Genomic DNA, 16,138 nt, shown 5'->3' with positions numbered 1-16,138 from the left:
GCCTCAGAGAGGTGAAGTAATGTGCTCAAGATCACAGCTTATAAGTCACACAGCCCGGACTCACGCCCCGACGGGCCGGCTCCAGAGTTCACGCTGTTCGATACCCTTGCCACGCTATTTCTCATGGATCCAACTCCGCTGGTTGACCCTTGGAAAACTGCATCAGCCCCCATCCCTCAGTGTCCCCCTGCATAAAATGAGGACATTATTAATAATAGAATCTACCTCCAAGAATGCTAATCAAATCATTTAATAGCTGCACTGAAAAGAGTATCAGGCTCACAGTAAGCACTCAGTAAATGCTAGCTCTTAGTTACCAGTCAGTCCTACACTCTCAGGGGCAGCCTGAGGATTAAATTAGATAACATATTCAAAGTGTTAGGCACAGTGCCATGGCACACAGAAAGTGCTAGCTGTTATTATTAGCTGAGTTGAGCCAGGCCAGTTTATTTTAGGTCCTGTCTAGAAGGCAACTGTGCTTTATGCAGGAGGAGGCAGCCAGTCCTTCAAAAAAAATAACTGGGTGGGAGCCAGACTAATTATTAGACTGAACAGGTTCTCTGCTTTATGTCACTGGAATATTCCTGAAAAGTTCCTGATAGTGAATTTGTATATGCTTAATCCTTTTTCCCCACTGACCTATTGTATAATTTCTGATTGATCTTTCATTGGCGGTGATTCTTCAGACTTAAGTCTTCTCTCAGACTGTCATGTAACTATTAACTTGTAAAAGACTTAAATATACCAAGGAAAATTGAACCACTGGAGCAACTCTTGCCAAAGTAATTGGCTTAATCATTCCCTAATGTAATTGTTTTCATTTTATTTTTCCTGTATGATGTGTTCTAATAAGCACGCTTCTACTACACTGAACATCCCGTCTTTCCTTCCATGAAGATTATCACCTCCACTAGTAAACGTAACCGTAACCGTAGTTAAGTGGTTTGATTACAATTTGTGTTAACTCAAGGGGTTGAATGAAGGCTTGGCAACCCTCATACCCAACAGCCTAGCTTGGAGTAGGGCTGGGCACCGGAGGGAGGAGGGAGGTGGGGAGGGAGTTGAGAAAGTGGGCTTGTGGGTTGCCACTGCTGGGAGGTGAGTTTATCCTGAAAGCTCAGACCCGGAAAGTGCAGCTGAATCCCTAGGGTCTCTCCAGGATGGGATTTTTCCAAAAGGAAGCATTAGGAACTTTCCAGGTTGTTTACTGCTACTTTTTCACTTTATCAGGAAAAAAGCTGTCAGCTCCAACCCCATTTTTTGCAGAGTTTACCAGGCATGATAGGCACTATCTGCAATGTAATAAAATGTTAAGCTCAACTGACACGTTTACTAAGATGTTTGCGGCGTGTCACTCTGCTACCTTTCAGAGATGAATAGGCAATCCAGCCTCACCGGCCCTGCAGTGTGGTCTGAGCACCTAGAGTCCAGCTCTTATCATTCTCACAGTTTTGACAAGTTTCTACTCTCTTCTGCTTCCTCTCCCCACATCCCCTTTTCCCCTCTCCAAAACCCCCCATATATGTATGCAATTTATTCCTTACCATAGAGTCTATGTCTAACAGAGTTTTTTCCCAAGTTTAAAAAAGTTGAAACCAGTGAAGCAGGACCCTTCTAATTTGGTTCTGCTAAACATCCCCGTGGGGGGAACCGTCTCGCTGGGTAATTTGAGGCAAATCATGTTATCCCTTGCAATGTTCCTGTGCAACACTGAACCAGTCGGCAGTTGATACAAGGTTTTTAGCTCTGATCACGGAGCAATCTACTGAATCGCCGCAAAATTGATCCCATTCATTCTGAAGGCTTAAGCCACAGGGCCATCTGCTGAATGGCTAAGTAGAGAGAGTAGACCAGAGATACTCAATAAATATTTGTGGATGGCATGGCAAACTGCCTCTTCACACCTGAAATGCAAGTCTGTCCTAGGCTAGGACTCAAATGTGGACAACTGATCGAGACCCCACCCCCACCCCCACCCCAGGGCCTTTGCCTAAGCTGTTCTCTATGCTTGGAATGCCCTCCCTCTCATCACCTCCCCCACTGCCCCTCACAGTCCACCTGTCCAAATACTACCTAGTTCAAGGACCAGCTCAAATATCAGTGGCTCCACAAAGCCTTCCCTGACTACTCTAGCCAGAAATAACTTCTCACTCCTCTCAATTTCCATAGGTCTGTATGTTTGTTTTCGGGCCCTTAAAACGCTCGCCATTTTATTTTGGCTATGTGTTTACCTGGTCTTTTCTATACCACTCAGCAAGACCCTTGAGCTCTGGAACTATGTGTCAGGTCCTCTTTGAACCATCTCCCCACTCTGGCACCTACTTGTGCAGAGCAGACATTTGGTAAAAGTTGGCTGAATGAACAAATGGTTACCCCAGCAATGACAAAAACAGAAACAACTGCAACATTCTTTATTCCTTCTTCTTCCTCTCCTCCTCCTCCTTCTTCTGTAGCTTTTCAAAAAATATGTTTACTTGATCCACCAATTACCCAGGGGAGGAGGTTCAGGGACTTACTGATAGATGTAGACAACTCCGCAGACCACAAAAGCTTCCAGAGACCCCTATATTGACAAGTGATGCCTAGGCCAACGTAGACGCTGGGGGAGTCTGAGTCTCTGGTCTGCTGACAGCCGGCTCCTGGGAATGGAAGTGTTATTTTCCCAAAGAGCTTCATCTGCTCTGGTTCATATGTGCCAGTTCCTCGTCTGACTAGAAACTCCTGACTTTATTTTTAAATACAGACTCCAGTAATAGGCTAAGTAATCGCAGATCTTCCTGAGACCTTATTTTACATGTCCCAACATACTGGCCTTCTTCGAACCCATATTTTTTTCCCGTAAATATATGTTGAACACCTTAAATTTCAGCATTCTATGCAGTGGTAGTGTTTATTTGTTTTTTTTTTCCCCTCCCGTAGGAATCCTGAACAAAAAAAGGACAACGAAAGAAATGCTGATGCACAATGACAATTTCTCAACAATGGGCGTCTGATTACTCGTCTAGGTAAAAGGATTCTTCTGCAACCATAGGTAAGAAAAATGCGTATTACAATGTAATACATAGTCAAACATCAATAATACAATTTCCATCCTGGTGCCACTAAAGCTTGAACAGCTGCAGCTCTCACTGTCTTTGCTGATGCGGCCTATAAATACTCCTGGGAAATGGGACAAGGATACATTAATGGATCTTCACCTGCCAAGATCAGGGAAATGAATGTCAATCGCACCCTGATGCAGACGCACTTCTTGGTGGAGAGTGATGAATATTGCCATTTGTCCTATGCCACTGTAATCTTGGACAGCAAAGCCTACCATGGAGAAAAATGGTGGGAGAAGCAGCTGTTCTAGGACACTTGAAAAGAAGAGTGTGTCATAATTATTTGGCCACCAGAAATAAAAGTGAAAGAAGTGTTTAACAATATGATTTAGTTTAGAGAAAGGTCAAAATTTAAGAGGATCCCCACACGGTACATATCCTTTCATTTGGTATAAAATTTTCCCTCAAAACAGGACTCTTTTACTGAAGACCAAATGGGAGAACTATCAGAGAGGCACAAAATTTTCGGGTTATTCATGTTCCCAGAAACAATTCAGTGTAATGATAAAGGAGGTGGGTTGACAAGTTAGGCAGACGTGAGTTCGAATCCTGACTCTACCACGCCCCTGCTGGTATGACCTCAGGAAATGACCTGACTCCTCAGGTCCCTGAGTTTTCTTTTTAGATAGAGCAGTGATAATAACAGAGCCCACCCTGTGCAGTTGATTGAAGGTTACATGATATAATTATGATGGAGACTAACAGTAAGTGGTAGGTATTGTGTAGTGGCTGTTGTTTCCCCCTCTTCCTCTTTCTCCATCACTGTCATCTTCGTCCTCTCGTCCCAGCTGGTACGAGGCAGTCTCCCCCGCCCACATCAAACTCCAAAAGCAGTACTTCTAATCACAAAAGTTTTCTTTTTAAAGCTTCGCAACATAACTTAACAAATGTATCCACCTAACTCATGTCATTCTTGTTTTATCAAGCAATGACTATTGTAACACATACCTTCTTAGTAAAAAGAAGACCCCCCCCAAAAAAAAAACTGATAGAAAGCATTGGGTACGATCAGACACGAGGCCCAGATTTAGGGACATCACATGTTCTTTGTGAAAAGGGAGGAAGCAATGACATGTCCAGTTCTCTGAGGAACTTAGACAAGGTCTTTTTCTGTTTTCAGTCATTTGGAATCACAGGCTAAAGGCTACTTCATTCTTTTCTTTCCCCAGAAGGCAAAAGACTGCCTTCTGAAGGTCTAGGATGAGTGGTGTCTGAGTGGCTTCTTCTAATTCTGTAATTCTGGTGGTTTAATTGTATCAAGCCCACAGAGGCTTTCCCGCGGGTTGTCTAAGGCTGTGTGCAAGTCCTCTCACAAGTGGAGCTCGCCACTGCGAGTCGGCAGGGCCTTTCTGCAGGTGTGCCCCAGAACTGGATGAGGGGCCCAGCCCAGGTCGCCAAACAATGGAAACTTCCCGTTCTGGGTGTTAACTTTAGTTACCACAGCCAGACAATGCTGCCAGTGGTGTGGAAGAAAAAATTGCTGTAGCCAGCTGTGCTGTTCACAGTCGGATGGATTCTGTGTAGCTCCAAATGGTGATGGAGCCAGCAGCCTGTTGTAGCCAAGGACAGGATGATGGATGATCTACATACTGTGTCCAAGTAGAGAGAATGGCAGAAGTTCACTTCAGGGTTGTTAAAATGCTAATCTGGGGGAGTTAACAAAGGCTTAATAGAAACGAAAAGTTTGAGAAATAAGTACACCTCATGTGGTATCTATGTGGCCCACTGATTTGATCGCCCTTGGTTACATAAATGGTGGCTTTTCACAGTAAAAATCCTTCCTAGTTTTCCTGTTGGATGAATGGAAGCGGCTCCAAAGTATTTAGCCGTACTGCCACTGTTGTCATGGTCCGAGTAGAAAAGTCAGCCCAACAATAGCCACCTCAACTGAAGAAGGTTATGATATGCTTAATATAGTTATATGAATTTTATTCTCTCTCTGTGTCCTGGGAATAAATCAAAACACACTTTTTTATCCCCCCAACTACAAGTTGGCCGCTGTTCATGAAATAAGCAGCAACCTAAGACATGGGCTTTGGCGGATTTCAAAGTGAAGTCTCCATTTGCATGAGTTCCCCTGTTCTAATGACAGTTTCAATTCGTGAATTACACTAATAGTATATTGAATGATTAGTGTTCACAATTTAGGATTCAACGGCATGCTTCAAAAAAAGGGGCATATTTACATTTCTTGCCAAGTGATCCATTTTGCCACACTCTAGTTCTTTGCATTCTTACTTAAGTTGAGCATACAGAAACAAGTCTGCCTCACCTGGCGTTGGAACACTGGCTAGCATAGCTTCTTGCAAACGACAGGTACTCAATAAATATGGACCGGTTGGCATACCCCAAGGGCCTCTTGCTTCCTCTAGAAATGAATCCAGAATGTGCAGGCTTAAAGTCTATTAATTGAAATAAAAGGTAATATTTTATCCTGCGATGTGTGAGGGAAGGAGTTCACCTCCTATGGTTACACCAATAATGGTTAGGCATTCAGCCAGGCTCTCAACTCTGCATAAAATGCATCAGAAGGGTGAAAAATGACCCCATTTCAGATGCATTTTTCACTCTTTGTATCTTAGTGAAACTCACATGCAAGAACAATGACTAAGCTAATTACCAGCGTTTATTATGATGGAGCAGCAAGAAATGAAGAACTTCTCCAGTTTCAGTTAAGTCCTTAACAATTATGGGTATCTTTGTGAATCAAAGCTGAGATTCCTGCTTACTTGCCTGTGTGCCTTTCAAGCAAGAGAAACCACCACAGGAGGCTGCAGGGGCCCACTTAACTGAGAGCACAGTTACTGGACAGATCCTTCCTGTGCAGCAAGCAGCCAGTGAACTGAAATCCACTGGATTTCTAAGTTGCCCTCACTCTAAGGGCTAACAGGTTTACGTCAGAGCCATCTTTCAAATCCATCAAATCAGGGGAGACATGACCAGATGGTGCTATTAGTGGGCACCAAAAAAATGAAAGAGAGAGAGAAGAAAGAAAAGAAAGAAAGAAAGAAAGAAAGAAAGAAAGAAAGAAAGAAAGAAAGAAAGAAAGAAAGAAAGAAAGAACGAACATGGGCAGAATGCCCACAAATCTAAATCAAACTCGAGTTAATCAGCTGTTTGGTGATGGAGAAGTCACAGTATTCTTGGCACACTGTCATGCATTACAGAAATGTTCCTCAAAAAAGGTCATCTATGTAGCATCTCTAGTAGAAGTGAAGATAGGTAGCAACATTCTGTAAGATCCAATAAGACATAGTAACTATTTGTTAATCTAACTAAATGTGCCAGTGGAAGAAAATGGTTTGCTAAACAACACATTTTGTAAATCTTAGGGTTATTTATTTAACTGTCTTTCTGAGAGCACATTCTGGGGACCTAAATCAGAGCATAGATAGTAATTATAAAAAACACAACCCAGGTATGGCTGGGCTATAGTTTATTTACCTTAAGATGTTTTAAGTTCACGATAATAGAGGCCCAAAGCTCAGGGCTTACTTGACAATTTCTATTTATCTAAGCCGGGTAATGTTTGTGTAATATTTGCCAGCCTGACAGAATATGCCCGTCACCCACTACATTAAATAGGACTACACACAACTTAATCTCCTGAGTTAGATAGCTAAGAGTGCACTAGGATTTTTTTTAACAACTTGAATAAACCAGCATCAGAACCTATTGCTTATTAAACCAAAAGGATAGTAAAATCCTCATCTTGAGCTGTCGGAGATTTTTCTCAATTCTACAAGGACGAAACCTGGAAAAATTTCTCCAAACAAGAATTCTTTCTATGCTGAGGGACAGAGACCAAACTAGTTTAGAAAAATGTTAAACCTTTCCCTAGGACTTTAGCCTTGAAATAAACAAAATAATCCACTTTACTGCTCCAAACACCAAGCAGAGGGAAGGACAATCCTGAAAAAGCAACTAGACTTTTTACTGCAGACTTAAAATTCTCAGTAGCCAGAAGTTCTTGGGAAAACGACCCCAGACATTTCTTTTCCCAAGTCACTGGAAACACTACCGTTATTTTTGAGAGAAAGCAGCCTCACACAGTGGTGGACACAAGGTTCGATGACTGTTTACAAATATAATAACGATCTACTGTCCCTTCTGCGTGAAAGTCACCCAGCTGAGACGGGCGAGGGATTGGGCTGCTGGAACGTGGGTTGCTGACTGGTCACCTCAGAACACGGAGTACTACCCTGAGTTCTTCTAATGCTGTAATTAATACTGCTACTTCATTCCCCTCCAGCTTCCACGACATTTAGCTCTTTACAAGTTCAGGATTTAAACACTCTCCCGACAGCGGTGGTCCCGAGAGTCGATTTAGCAGAAATTTTTAAAACCCAGTTCTCATCCACACCAAGTCTTTTATGACCTTTTATTTCAATCCAAGACTTATGCATGATAGAGGAAGCTTTAAGCCCTTCCAAGTTACCCAAGGCGGCTGCTCTATCAGTTTCTGCAGACCAGGAACAAACATCATCGCTGTCAAGACGGGAAATAAAAGTTTCCCTACCTTCCTCCTCACCATCCCCCAGCCAGCGGCTGCCGACGCGAGCGGCGGCTCCCTCCCGGCTGCAGGACGCCTCTCGCCGCAGGAGAAGGGGCTCATGCAAAATTGACTCTTCCTTATTTGTTTCCATCCATAATTGATGGGTAGATGAGAACGTAACACATCTCAGCGCTGGGCTCTTGCCGCCTGGCGGAGACCCTGTCCAAAACGCTTCCGTAAATCATTTCCAGTCGTAGAACAAAGCACGGAAAGTTGCTGGGGAGAGTGGCCAGCGGGAGAAACCCGGGCGCAGGGTGGGCGCAGGGTGGGCGGTGGGGGTGGGCGGTGGGCAGCTCCCGGCCCCAGAGCCCGCCCGCGGCGCGCTTGGCCAGCAGGGGGAGAAGGAGGGTGGGAAGCGGCTGCCCTCCGGGCTGGAGCCAGGGCGGGAGGTGGAGGTGGCCGAGTACCCCGAGCCCCCGCCCCCGCCCCCAGGCGCTGCCGGGGGCTGTCCGAGCCAGGGGCGCACTGACAGGTAGCGGGCGTCCGCGGTGAGCACTGGGGTCTCGGCGGCGGCTCTGCGCCCCTTCTTCGAGCTCGGGCGAATGCCCGCGGGTCCGATCCTCGCCTTGCCGGCGCCGCGCGACCCCGACGGTCCCAGCTTCGGCTTCGGGGCGGGCGTGCGGAAGGGGGCGGCCGAGCCTGCGGCCGGTTCTTTCGGCCTTGGCTCGGCTTTCGCGCTGGCTGGAGACGCCGTGCCCGAGCAGTCAGGCAGCCCGGGTTCCCACTGAGAATGTGCGGGGAGAGCGCGGAGCCGGCTCTGCCAGGCAAGAAACTTTTACCTGCCCCCTCCTTTCGCTTTTTTTCGGGGGGGGGTGTGCACAGTCGAGGGGGCCTCCAAGTCCTCGTGCCCCTCCCCCTAAGCCTCCAGCAATGCCAGTTTGGACCGGTCCGCCAAACCTCTCCGGCCCGCTGCGCGTCCCTTGCACCGCAGCCGGACGGGGCTGCTTGGAAGAGAAATCAACTCTCCAATGACAACACACACGCACGCACATACACACACACACACACACACACACGCACACAGGCACACGCACATACACGGGCTGCGATTCAGGCTCTGGAGAGGGGTCCGATCCCCACCAGGCGCCCAGAGCATTAGCAGATTATAAGACAGTCTTACCTCATGGGGCGGGGGTGGGAGGGGGGTCGGCTGGTAAAAAAGAAAAAGAAAAGCAGCTCGTCACGCGCAGGGAAAAAAAGAAAATAAAGAAAAAATCCGTCTTTCTCTTTAGGTCTTGGCTTCCTCGATATAATCCTGAAACTCGCCACCACCAGTCCTTGCAGCAGGGACGGCAGCAGCAGCGGGACGGAGCGGGAGCAAAACAAATCGAGGCAAGGCAAATGGTGTAATTCGATCCATCTCCAAGTCAATCCATCAGGCGAGCCGGAGCTGGTTCCCTCCCCGCACCAGGCAGCTCGCGACGCGGGGCCCACCCCCGGGCGCGGACGGCAGGAGGCGCGGGCGGCCCGGCGCGCTCACCCTCGGCCGAGCGCCGCCTGGAGGCCCCCAGCCCGGCGCCGCGGCCCTGCTGACCCCTTGGTGGCCCCCGCGTCCCTCCTCCCCGGCGCACCCTCCCTCTCCCACCTCTGAAGGGCTGCTCCTTCCAGCAACTCCCAGAGCCTCAGTCATCCAGCTCGTGGTGGCCGCTGCAGCCTGCGAAGCAGCCTTTTCGCTTTCCTCCCTCTTTCCCTCTTTTTCTTCTTCCCTCACTTTTTTTTCCACAGCTTTCCTCCAGACATCCAGAGGACAAACCATTGCAGCCCAGAGGAGCTGCAGACGCAGTTGCTCTGTAAAGTTCGGCCTTGGTTTCCTAATCTAAGATTTATTTTTTAAGCACATCCTTACAAAACCGCCCCCATATTACCTTTCTCGTCCCCCAACCCCCTCCAATTTCTCTTTATAACCACTAAGCAAAACAGCTGGGAAGAAGCAATCAAACATTGCTTTATCTTTATAAAATACAGAAATTGCCTACTAAAAATCCCATTTCTACTTTGAATGAAAGCCATTCAGTACAGTATAATTTTGCAGGCTAATGAGCCGGTTTTACAGGCAAGTGTTTCGTGTAATATGTTGTGGGAGAAATGAAAATGTCCTTGAAGTGACATCATTTAAAACTGACTGTCACAAATGAAAGGGAAAAAAAGGCCATATATTCCAAAACAAGAGGATTTTAATCCAAACTTCATTTCCAAGAACGGGGGCTGTGTTTTATTAATTTCCAGTTGAATTATGAATCACGGAGGGCTCTAAATGGCTGGAATGAACCATGGTATCCCTATTTAAAAAAAAAAAAAGAGAGAAGAGAGGTTTTTCGATAAACTTTTAATTTTCATTTGAGTATGGTTAATTACCGGGCAAGAGAGAAGAAGGGAGCGGAGAAAGGATTTTCCTTTCCTCAATGGTCCCTGCTTTCTCCCCTGCACAAAGTTACATGTTTACATTTAAGAAAAATACCCTGTTCTGAGTTGTTTCTGAAACTTCCACTGACAGCCTTGAAAAGGAACTCAAAAAAGACAACCCAAGGAACTGCATCGGGACTCATCCAGAGAACTGTTTCCTCACTAGTTAACACTTTGTTACCAAAGGGAAGAAGGAGGGAGGAGGAGGGAGAGTCTTTTAAAATATAAACTCTCTTCCTGCTGTTCTTCCTATTCGAAGAAAGGGGTAGGGGGCGGAAAGAACAGCTTTGGCAAGGCTGCTCTGTGATTTTTCTGTTGTTGTGAAGGCTTTTGTTGGCTGGCTGGCTGGTGTTTTCTGGTTGTGCTGGGCTCTGACATCATTGCAAGTTACTTGGCAGTCTGAGCCCTTCCCCAGCCAACTTCTGACCCAGAAAGCTCTGCCTATTTTACTGGCATCCAGTCATCCCTCCCGCATTTTCTCCATCAAGGGAGCAGGCCCCGCTTGCAGGCAGAGGGCTCTGTGCACTGAATGAAGATGCAAGGGGATGACCAGTGGCTCCATGAGAGTCAAATTGCCACCCAATTGGAGGCATAAAGCTTAGGAGTTGTTCTATGTCTGCAGTAGCAGCAAAGGGGGAAAAAAAAAGTTCAATTCTTTAGATTCCTGAATTCTTTGCTGAAATTCCACAATGGCCAACTTTACAGAGCACCACCCCTGGGAGTGCAGTTTATCGTGGACTGAGTTCTTAAATCCAGGAATAAAAAAACTTTGAGGCTGCAGGAAGGATGTGCTAATAGGTCATTTCGAGCCAAGGGTTAGACATTTTTTCAGTCTAAATATCAGTCTAGACCTCTGAGCCAATCTCGATGTTTGGTTCACTGGGGCAGGGAAGTAGGGAAGTAGACAATCCACTGACATGGAAAGAAAGACACCCTATATCTTTTGGTCGAGATCAAGACATACTCTTAAGGATTCATCATCTCCTTGGTTCCCAGAATCTTGATACTTAGGAAAATGACATTCTTTTCATTTGGACTTTAGTGGGAAGAAGTGTAAGGGAAGTGCTCACTCTATGCAGTTTGTTAGCATTTGTCCTTTCAGTTGATTTTATACACTTTTAACCTTTCAGCCCTGTTTACTTCTCTAGTGTGACCCTCTGTCTCATGTCCTACTTTACATCCGTGTTAGGCTCTAGCATCGATGGCCACTGGTAGATCCCCACCGTGTCACACTGCTTCATGTCGCCTGTCTTCACTTGTTTGTCTCTGCTTTTAGGGCTGCTCTTTCCCCATAATTTCAGGTACTTTAATTTCTGCTTTTCTTCACTTTTACCAAAAATTTTGTCTGGGTGTCAGAATTTCCCCGGGATGGGTTTAAGCACCTCTTTTCTATGGTCTCCCAGTAAGTTCATCTGTGTAATTTACCACATTGATGGGAAAATCCCTGTTTAGGATGTCTTCCCTACTGGGTGCTTCTTGCCTTTTGATCTGGATAGCCCCCATGCCTAGCACAGTGCCTGGCATTTACTGGGTGCTCAATAAAGACTTCTGAAGCAGGTCAGGTTAAGGGAGCCTACAACTTGCTCATATTCTTTTATGTGCTAAACCAGAGAGTATAGTCATCTCTAGATTGTGTGCTCCTCCAGAGTAGGGATTTATTCACCTGTATCCCCTGAGCAAGCAGAGTACCCTTGTAAGGATATTGGTTGAGTGAGTGAGCAATGAAGGAAGAAAGAAAGAAGAAAGGAAGGAAGATACCTGGCTCTTTCCACACTCAGAAAGAATACTTAAAGGACTCACTGCTGTAAATGGTTAGTGATGATCCTTAGTGTTATCTGCATACATCTCCCATTAGCGCTAAGTAGTAACTTAATTCACAATCCTTTGTATGTTTGTTTCCTTTAGGAGTAAAATTCATAATTTAATTTCTGTGTTTCATTCCGAATCTTGTTTTCAGAAAAAAAGCTATCTGAAAATTATAGAGAATCTGCGTGTCAATGAGAGTATATCAATCATCAAAGAGTACAACTCATTAACTACTACAGCACAAAGCATTAGTGCTTAGTATGTGCCAAACTCTGTTCCTAGCATTTTACAAATATTAACTCACAACAATTCTATGAGGTAAGTACTATTATTATCTTCATTTTATAGAAGAGGAAACGAAGCTTACAGAGTTCCAGTGACTTGCCTAAGGCCACACAGGCAGTAACTAAGTAGGAACTGAACCCTACCTCTTGCTTAGTTGTAACAGTGTTTAATAGCGAGGTCACAGTTAATAGTAGTAGTTAATAGTGAAGGCTTTAAAACATTAGACAGCCTGGATTCAAGTCCATGCTCCTCCTCTCTTGGGATAATTTATTTGACTACACTGTGCTTTAGTCTTCTCATCTGTGAAACAGGGGTGATAACAATATTTCAAATGGGACTTATGAAGACTGAATGTGATAATGAATGTAAAGTGCTTAGCATCTTACCTGGAACACAGCAAGCACTGAATAAATATTAGCTAATGTTATTATACATGCCCTGAAGGCAGTGCATGTATCTTGGAAGCCTGCAGAATTGAAAGGGAAACTTAATCCAACCTCATATTAAATGTGAGCCTTAGCACAAAAGCACATGGTATACAATAGGTTTGCAATACCTTTTTGTTCCATTCCCTCATCTATGTCTATATATCTGTTAATTCAGATACACACACTACTCACTACCCAGTGGATATGAAATACCATTTTTGCATGAATTTTAATGAATAATACAGTTTAGGATCTAGAATTTCATGTTCCAGAATAAAAAGAGAGGTATTGAAATTTCAAAGGTAGCTACAGCGCCTGTGATTACTGTAATTTGGAATGCACATATAGTATTCCTTGCATTCGCACATTATAGAAAGTGCTTTTGTGGCAAGGGATTGCTTCAAAACTAATCTAAGCTCTCCATGACATGATAAATCATTAATAATATCGACCCAAATCTCAGCATCTGCATGGGCACAGCTGGCCTCCTTGTGTCACAGTCTGCATATGAAAGTGACTCTGCCAAGATATTTCACTTTAATGAAAAATATTTATCATGCTAAATCTTAAACCTCAAGATTTTACTGACATAATTCATTTCTATTATTATGTACTATGATAAGATACCACCACAGCTATGCTTATGTTTTGAATGATAAAAATGTGCCTTTTTAATCACTTTGATTACTATTCCTTAGCATGAACAATTTTTGCTGTACACTCTAAGTAAAGGGAATGCACCATGCATTTATGGAAATAATAAATCAGTTACTTACCTAATTTTGCTAATGACCCCACAGGTGCCACTGTGTGGAAGGACGATGAGTGCTCAAGCCAAATAAAATCAGACTTTTTTTTTGTACCATCAGAAAGATGAATGGTAAGCAGCCCTTAATAATACTAGCTCTTTTGAAAACAGACAAGAGATCAGAAATGCTATCATCATTTTATCAAAGATCTTTTGAAACAGCAGAAGCAAAATAAACTTTTTAGAGGGAGGGTCAAACAAAAAGATGATAACTTAGTCCGAGTTGCTTACTTGTACTTATATGTACTTTGGGAAGGAGTGCTTAGGATACAGGCATGCTAACTTACATCCCCGCAGATATAGGGAAGCTGAGACTCTGTAAATTCCTCAGAGCCTTCTCTCCACAAATTTACAGTAACCAACCCCCTGACCTTGAGGAATTGGGACTGAATAATATCTATTAAATGTTAGAATCTCTTCACAAAAATGAAAGATAATACAAATAATCAAAAGTGGTAGAGAATTAGAATATTTTATGTTTTTTAAAATACACACTTTTAAATTTTTTTAACAAAGATATCAGATATCTTTTTTTATAAAAGATTTTTTATTTATTTGAGAGAGAGGGAGCATGAGCAAGGGGAAGGGCAGAAGGAGAGGGGTAAACGACTCCCCACCAAGCAGGGAGCCCTACCCGGGGCTCCCAGGACCCCAAGATCATGACTTGTGTGGAAGGCAGACGCTTAAGTGACTGAGCCACCCAGGTGCCCCAGGTTTTTTTGGAAAGAGACCTCACTGCCTAATCACGCTCTTCTCCTTCGCTTCCCTCTCCTGCTCATTTTTTTATTTTTTTATTTTTTTGCCTCAGCCAATGTTAAAATTCAAATCAACACAGGGAGAAGAATCTAACTGGGTACTTATTACATCTTAGATACTGATGAGCTACAATAGCGTCCACTTAATTTTTACCATAACTCTTAGAGACAGGAATCATTTAGGAATGAAGAAACCCAGGATTGTTTGAGCTAACCATCTTGTTAAGGTTTCTAGCCTCGTAGATGATGGAGTCTAGAGTCTACCACAGGTCTGTTTGGCTCTCAAGCTTAATTTGCTTTCTAGGACACCATGCTGTAAAAAATGAGAAGAGCACAGGTTTGAAAACCAGTGTGTCTTGGATAACACAGGAAATAAAAATATTTAAAACCCACAACTACACTCTCCAGGCTAGGTTAAAAATGTGTGCTTTAATTTCTAATTCTTTGATAGTTGTTGCTTGTCGCATACAAACTAGTATCAGGAATTCTGTGATAGGGTTTATAGCATACTTTAAACTTCCCTACAGTATATGCATACTATTACCCATATAACTCCTCTTGATCACTTATAAATAATAATTTTTAAAAAACCTATTTAACAGCATGCAAATTTACATTAAAATAATCTCCACTGGGTAAGCTACAAATGTTTCAATTAACGGTTAAGGCCATAGTGATGGTACCTTTTGCCAAAAAAAAAAAAAAAAAATCCTAATCTCTAAATGCTACATGTATTAGAGCTGTGTATTAGAGCTACAGACTCAATTCATTGCTAGAAACCACTAGTGCCACCTATTGGTTAAAAAAAAAGAATAGGATTCTGGGTAATTTCCATTTTTCCAAACCAGGCAAGCAAGGGTAGATTTTTTTCTTTCCTTTTGCCTTCTCAGGAGGATGTTTTCTATTATGGACATTTGATTAATATTGAATATGTTGGAGTCATTTAAAAAATGACACTGGCAATGTGCAGGGGAGTGAAGGGTAATATGTGTATGGGAGACAGGAAAAAGTTGACATTCTGGAATAAAAATCAATAGCAAACACTGTTCGCATTCTGCTGTAATTATAGGAGTTGTATAAAATCCCAAATGCCTTATTAAACTGTGATGAAGTGGCAAGGGCCAGCAGCACATGGGGAGATACATTTGGCTAACAAGTGTTTAAATCTGGGTCTGGGATATGGTGTCACTGCGTCAGCAATGACACAAACGAGGTAATAGGAGGTAATGGCGTCTCCATCAGCCCCAGCTACTGGAGTTTCATTTATGTTCTAGAAGGAGGCTCAGGAGAAACCTGCTGTTTGTCTAAGCTTTCACTGGTTCCACAAAGTGGTCTCTCCAGATCTCGCTGGCCTTCAAAACCAGAACCCATCATCGTATACAGTCAGTGAGTAAAAACAGTTAAGGATCATAAATTTTTACAACAGAATTTTCTTGCTGGGATGATCTTAGCAACCAAGTTAGATTTAAACATTATCTATTTTACTTTACTGTAGTTGAGGATGAGCTCCTCAACGGCTGCCTTCTAAAAGTTTGAATTTTGAATTGTGAAAAAAAAATCACTTCGAACTTATATTCTTTTTTTTAAATTTTATTTTATCATGTTATGTTAGTCACCATACATTACATCAGTTTTTGATGTAGTGATCCACGATTCATTGTTTTTGTATAACACCCAGTGCTCCATGCAGTATGTTCCCTCTTTAATACCCATCACCGGGCTAACCCATCCCCCCACCCCCTCCCCTCTAGAACCCTCAGTTTGTTTCTCAGAGTCCATCGTCTCTCATGGTTCATCTCCCCCTCCAATTCCCCCCCTTCATTTTTCCCTTCCTTCTCCTAATATCCTCCATGCTATTCCTTATGTACCACAAATAAGTGAAACCATATGATAATGGACTTTCTCTGCTTGGCTTATTTCACTTAGCATAATCTCCTCCAGTCCCATCCATGTTGATGTAAAAGTTGGGTATTCATCCTTTCTGATGGCTGAGTAAT

At 43.6% G+C, this 16,138-nt stretch overlaps 1 protein-coding gene and 1 long non-coding RNA gene across 14 annotated transcripts in view; one reads left to right on the top strand and one right to left on the bottom strand.

Moving 5' to 3' along the window:
* Positions 1-16,138, bottom strand: part of SEMA6D (semaphorin 6D) — a 615,846-nt gene that overhangs the window by 43,526 nt on the left and 556,182 nt on the right. For 5 of the 13 annotated variants that reach the window (XM_027570694.2, XM_027570698.2, XM_027570696.2 and 2 more), the window contains exon 1: positions 7,621-8,128. The exons of 1 other annotated variant lie outside the window; for it this stretch is intronic. The gene's annotated coding sequence lies outside the window, so the exon portion shown is untranslated. Of the gene's footprint in view, positions 1-5,373; positions 5,395-7,620; positions 8,129-8,776; positions 8,904-16,138 lie in introns of those variants that run through there. 7 more of the 13 variants (XM_027570695.2, XM_027570699.2, XM_027570702.2 and 4 more) reach the window with 4 other exon arrangements.
* Positions 11,300-16,138, top strand: part of LOC113909482 — a 53,924-nt gene continuing 49,085 nt past the window's right edge. Inside the window, exons 1-4 of the long non-coding RNA XR_003515750.2 lie at positions 11,300-11,360; positions 12,017-12,183; positions 13,379-13,458; positions 15,416-15,527. This is a non-coding gene — a long non-coding RNA (uncharacterized LOC113909482). The remainder of the gene's footprint in view (positions 11,361-12,016; positions 12,184-13,378; positions 13,459-15,415; positions 15,528-16,138) is intronic.

Source organism: Zalophus californianus, chromosome 6, assembly GCF_009762305.2.
Source record: "Zalophus californianus isolate mZalCal1 chromosome 6, mZalCal1.pri.v2, whole genome shotgun sequence".
NCBI classification, from domain to species: Eukaryota; Metazoa; Chordata; class Mammalia; order Carnivora; family Otariidae; genus Zalophus; species Zalophus californianus.
The sequence above is the reverse complement of the archived record's forward strand: the minus strand, read 5'-3'. Positions and strand labels throughout refer to the sequence as shown.